At 51.1% G+C, this 4,981-nt stretch overlaps 1 pseudogene; it reads right to left on the bottom strand.

Annotated features, from left to right (window-relative positions):
* Positions 1-2,996, bottom strand: LOC144166227 (uncharacterized; annotated as a pseudogene).
* Between the last annotated feature and the right edge of the window lie 1,985 nt (positions 2,997-4,981).

Below are 4,981 nucleotides of genomic sequence, written 5' to 3' on the forward strand. Positions count from 1 at the left end.
CTAGTCTTGTGTGTTGCGTCCTGGCAAACTACTGAGCCTCCATACTTTTTAAGCATGTTTCTCATGAATTTTGTCTGGAAGCAGAACAGCAACGTGTCTTCAGACTCGCTGGCAACACCCACGTTGTTCAAGTTGCTGCTACCCATGCAGCTGCGTACTGAATACGGCCGATGGACAACAGAGGATTCGGGTTGCTCACCCCTGATCTGTTCAATTAAGATTCTAGCATTCTCTTGATCAACTGTGCTGAAGCGGTCTTTCTTAAGCACAGCTTGGATCTGGTTGCTGGTATCACGATGTGTTGGAAAAAAGGCCCTGCAGCTGCTATCATGCTTTTCCTTGTTTGCAAAAAGTATGTCGTGCACATAATAGTGCAGGCGCTTTTTCACATCTGATACAGATGTAATTACTTCTCTTGCCAACATCTGAATTCGCTCAGCGATGCTCCTGTCCATGTTTTGGCTGAAAGCTTCCATGTCCTCAATACCATGGTTTTGATGGGAACTGCAGTCGGCAATTCTAATGTAAACTCTCGTCTTTTTGGCCACAGTCTGCTGCTCTGCGTCAAGTGCGTCCTGCAGCTGCTTGGCCTTGTCTGCTTTCAGACGACCCTCTCTTGTCTGGCAGCATGGCTTGGGCACGTCCACCTAGAAAGCAGGCACTGTTACGTATACAGAGCATATTTTATGGTTTAAAACAGCCGACAAGATGAGGACAAAGTCAAGATGAGACAGAAGACAGCGCTGAACTAATAACTGGAAGTATGTTTCCACTATTTATTGCCAGTATGTATACTCATGGGAAATAGCAAAATAAGAGTGCAAAAGGTGAAAAGGGTACAACACATAGTCTTGGCTTGGATGCCAAGACTGTCTGCGTTGTGCTCTTTTTATTCTGCTCGCTGTTGACCAAAACTACAAGTAATGTTCACTAATGTAGGGTCTCCAGGGCAGAATCACGACGCAGCAGTGTAGAGGGCCTCCATACTACCGAAAGTAGTAGGGACTGGTATCTTTACTGTACCTAGCCAAGTCATTGATGGAATTCCAATAGGAGCAGTCCTCCTCTGTGACCAGGCCTTTCTGTTGCAGCGTCATCTGATGAAGCCGTTCCGTCATCGCAGTGCAAACAACCCCACAGTGCAAACGTTCAACTACACTCTCTCAAAAGCAAGGCGTGTCTTCGAAAATGCCTTTGGGCGATTGAAGGCTAGATTCAGGGTCTTGAAGGGACTTGAGTGCGAAATTGACGATGTCAACAGCATTGTGCAAGCTTGCTGCGTACGAGCACATGCATCACCTGTGCGACACACAGTGGAGCGCCGAAGCAGCAGCCCGTGAGCTTCCGCAGCCTGTTCGTGTGAGCAACTCAGCGAGCTCATCAGGTGAAACCGGTCGACGGGCTTTGGCCAAGCACATCTTGTCACTGAAGCCATGACTAGTCTGAAAAGCTGTTTCAGGCATGCAATTATGAACAATGAACAGAACAAGGGCACGTATCCACATTCAGTTTTATTCCAGGTTGTCGACGCTGAGGTCAGGCGGACGCTCCTGCTGGCCTGCGAAGTACTGGCGCATTATTCCCACCAGTTCTTTTTGACTGGCATTTGTCTCCTCAGGGAGGCGGACTGTCTTCTTCGACAGCTTGTATTTTTTTTTGCCAGTTTCTCGGCACGGTTTTCCTGCCGCACGGTTTCCCCACGTGGTCGGGAATAATCCAGAGCCATCTGCGATGGCACACGTCTTAGCCCAGGTGTAGCTTGTGTGTGTTAAACGTCATAATCTACTCTCTGCATCTTGTTTTACTCCTTTGCAAGGGCCTTTAGATGGTGTGTAAAATAAAAACATTCCAGCTTTGGAATGTATTCGTCCAGGAATTTGTCGTTTCGCTTAACTTCAACGTTGATGCTTTGTTTTTTGGAATATACAAAAAAGGCATAACTGAGGTTTAATGCGCAGAGCATCACCATGAGCTGGGTGTAATATGCGTGGCTGCTCTTAAGTGTCAGCTTGTCGTCAACGTATTGAAGGAACTTTACGTGGCTGATGCCTTTCTCGTAATCTGTGAGTGTGCTGTCTCGCAAAATGAATGGGCACTTAATTTCGACCATGTGGGTTGTTTCACCGGTGATAACGAGCCCATCGGGACTGCCACACAGCCACGGCTGCTCTGGATGTACAACGAGTCCAACCAGCCGAGGAAAGGGAGGCAAGACAAGTTCAGATTTTGTTGAGGAATGCGCGGAATGATTACCTCATGTATAGGGAGTTCAAGGGCCATTGACAGCTCCCTCCTGTCTTCGGCTTCGGTGGTTCTGCCTGCAAAAAGAAAAAAGAAGTGTGTTTATGTGGACTGAGGAGCTTCTACGTGAGAAAGTTTTAACCTCTTTCATGAAATTTAGTTTATTCATGTGCATTTATGAACCTTAATTACTGCGAGTAGAAGGGACGGATAGAGCAAATGTTTATGCTTGTGAGCCCATACATGAATCTTTACTGTAAGTTGTGTTGCGCCAAGATTAGGTGCGGCGCAGTGGGTACATTTGTGAGCGTTTCAAATGCTTTCCTCCTTGTTTTGTTGCGGTGGGCCGTTGTGCTTGTGATCCGGTGCTTCTGCTCTTGGTGCCATCTGCGACAAAATGTGCCATTTTATATAAAAAGCACAACACGCTGTGAAGCATTAAAGGCTGCAGATATAACAAATTGGTCTACAGCAGCCGGGCCCCGGGTTAAAGGCGCGATCTCAGCTATCTCTACGGTTTTTTCCACAAACGCTTTGTAAAACGTTTTCTCCCTTTGGTCTACTATAACGAGCAGGTTACACCTGTTTATTTTCAGTGGTACCGTGCTCGCCACCTGCATGGTTGCATAGGTCGTGCACGCTTCCCCGAGCAGCGATCTGACCACCTCGACGCCGAGGTTGAGACTTTCATCAACAGCGTCCGTTGAAGCACTGGGTGGATCTGCATTTCCGTGGCTGCCCTCGCACGCAATCATGTATGCGAACATGCACCTCACGTCTTGGAATTGTGCACGTACTGCTTTCGAGCACCACACTTTCAAATTGAATAATGCAATACAAAAAAAGCGCTCGTGCTTCTCTTGATGGCCTTTTATGTGGGCCATGTCCACTCATTGTTTTCACAGAGAGGCACAGAGGAACTGTAGTTGCACTGCCGCTGTTTTTGGCCACTGATATGGGGTACAGTGGTGAGCTTTTTTAGTGAACACGAGAGTGCGCGGCCATCGGTATTCTTGGAACAGCCTACTGTAGGCTATGCAAAGCATCACGCATGTGTGTGTAATCGGAGCGTCTGCACATTGTCTGCTGTTTTTATATTGCTTGTAGTGATGGAGCTATCAGCCACGGTATGAATGAACGGAAACTAGAATATGCAAAAAAAACTTCATGATTTGAGCCAAGTATATTGCAATGAATTTGTCACAGCAGCGTAACTTGACACTTTGCTTCACGCAGACTCAATAAAAAGATCGCGCAGATTTTAACAGCAAGTTTCTTTTTGACAAGTATGTGGCGCCCCCCCGACCCTAATATTCGTTGCCCGCTAAGTTTGGTGGCCCCACCAGGCTTGGTGGGAAACATTGTGCACGGCTGATCAACAAACACCGACGAGCACGGCTGCTCTCGGTCAGTCACCAGGCTTGGTGGGAAACATTGTGCACGGCTGATCAACAAACACCGACGAGCACGGCTGCTCTCGGTCAGTCACAGTCACCATTAGCACGCTGCGGGTCATCACTCGGCTGGAGGGTACACCGACCCTTCCACGTTTACGAATGCGGGGCTAAATTGTGACACTGGCGACGAGGAAAGAAGCCCGCGAGGCGGCCGAAGCCACCGATAGCGCCAGGAGCGCCCCCTCACGCCGGCCGCCATTACACCATGCCGCTGTACAGGAGCCTCGAGCCGTACGAGGGTGAAGGGTCCGCCTGGCCGGTCTACGAGGAACAAGTCGGCGTCTTTTTCCAGGTGAACGACACACCCGAGGCAAAACAGCGCGACATTTTGCTGGCCAGCTGTGGGACCCGCGTCTTTGCTCTCCTGCTCGACCTCCTCAATCCGGCCACACCAGATCACAAGTCGCTGGGTGAGCTGCTTGCGACGCTGCGGTTGCACTTCAGCCCGGCTCCGCCCACGTTAATGGAGCGCTTCAGCTTCAACAACCGGAGCCGCTGAGAAGGGGAGACTCTCGGGCAGTTCGTTGCAGCGCTGCGATAGTTAGCGAACTGCGGCGCCTTCGGGAACAGCTCGACTCGCTGCTCCGGGACCGTTTCGTCTGCGGCATCAACGACCCCACCATGCAGACGCGAATCCTGGAGCTTCCAGACCCCTCGTTGGACGATGCCATGAAGGCAGTGCTGGCGATGGATGCTGTGGCCAAGGACGAGGGCGAGATAGCGCGTGCAGCCGGCTCACCGTCGACGTAGGCGGCAGTGAACAAGATGGCGACACGGCATGGCAGGTGCAGTCGTTGCGGTGGTGACCACACCCCCTCACAGTGCCATTTCATTTAGGTGGAGTGCTTCGCGTGGGGGAGAACTAGGGACCTTGCTCGGGCCTACCGAGGGGGGACTGCGAACGGATGAAAGCAGCAGCCGGTGTCGAGCACATGTTCCGCGCCAGCCCACGGCCAAGGGTAGGCGGCGGGGGCGTGCCGCAGCAGCTTCGGGTTCATCAACGGCTATACTTCACGTCGTGCTGAAGACCCGCAGATTTTGGACATGTGGCACATGGACATACTTCAGTCGTCTGTGCCACCGTATATGCTGACCGTCGAAGTCTGCATCTCCTCACATCTCCATTCCATGAAGCTGGACAGAGGCCAGCGTGTCGTTCATATCTGGGAAAGCCTTCAAACGCACCTTCCCTGGAGTGTCCATCGAGGCGTCGGGCGTCATGCTGCGCAGCTACTCCGTACAGCTCGCCCAGGTCGAGGGTCAAGCCCAGGTCAGCGTTCGCC

This window comes from Haemaphysalis longicornis, unplaced genomic scaffold, assembly GCF_048455015.1.
Source record: "Haemaphysalis longicornis isolate Haplotype H1 unplaced genomic scaffold, Haemaphysalis longicornis Haplotype H1 scaffold_16, whole genome shotgun sequence".
NCBI classification, from domain to species: domain Eukaryota; kingdom Metazoa; phylum Arthropoda; class Arachnida; order Ixodida; family Ixodidae; genus Haemaphysalis; species Haemaphysalis longicornis.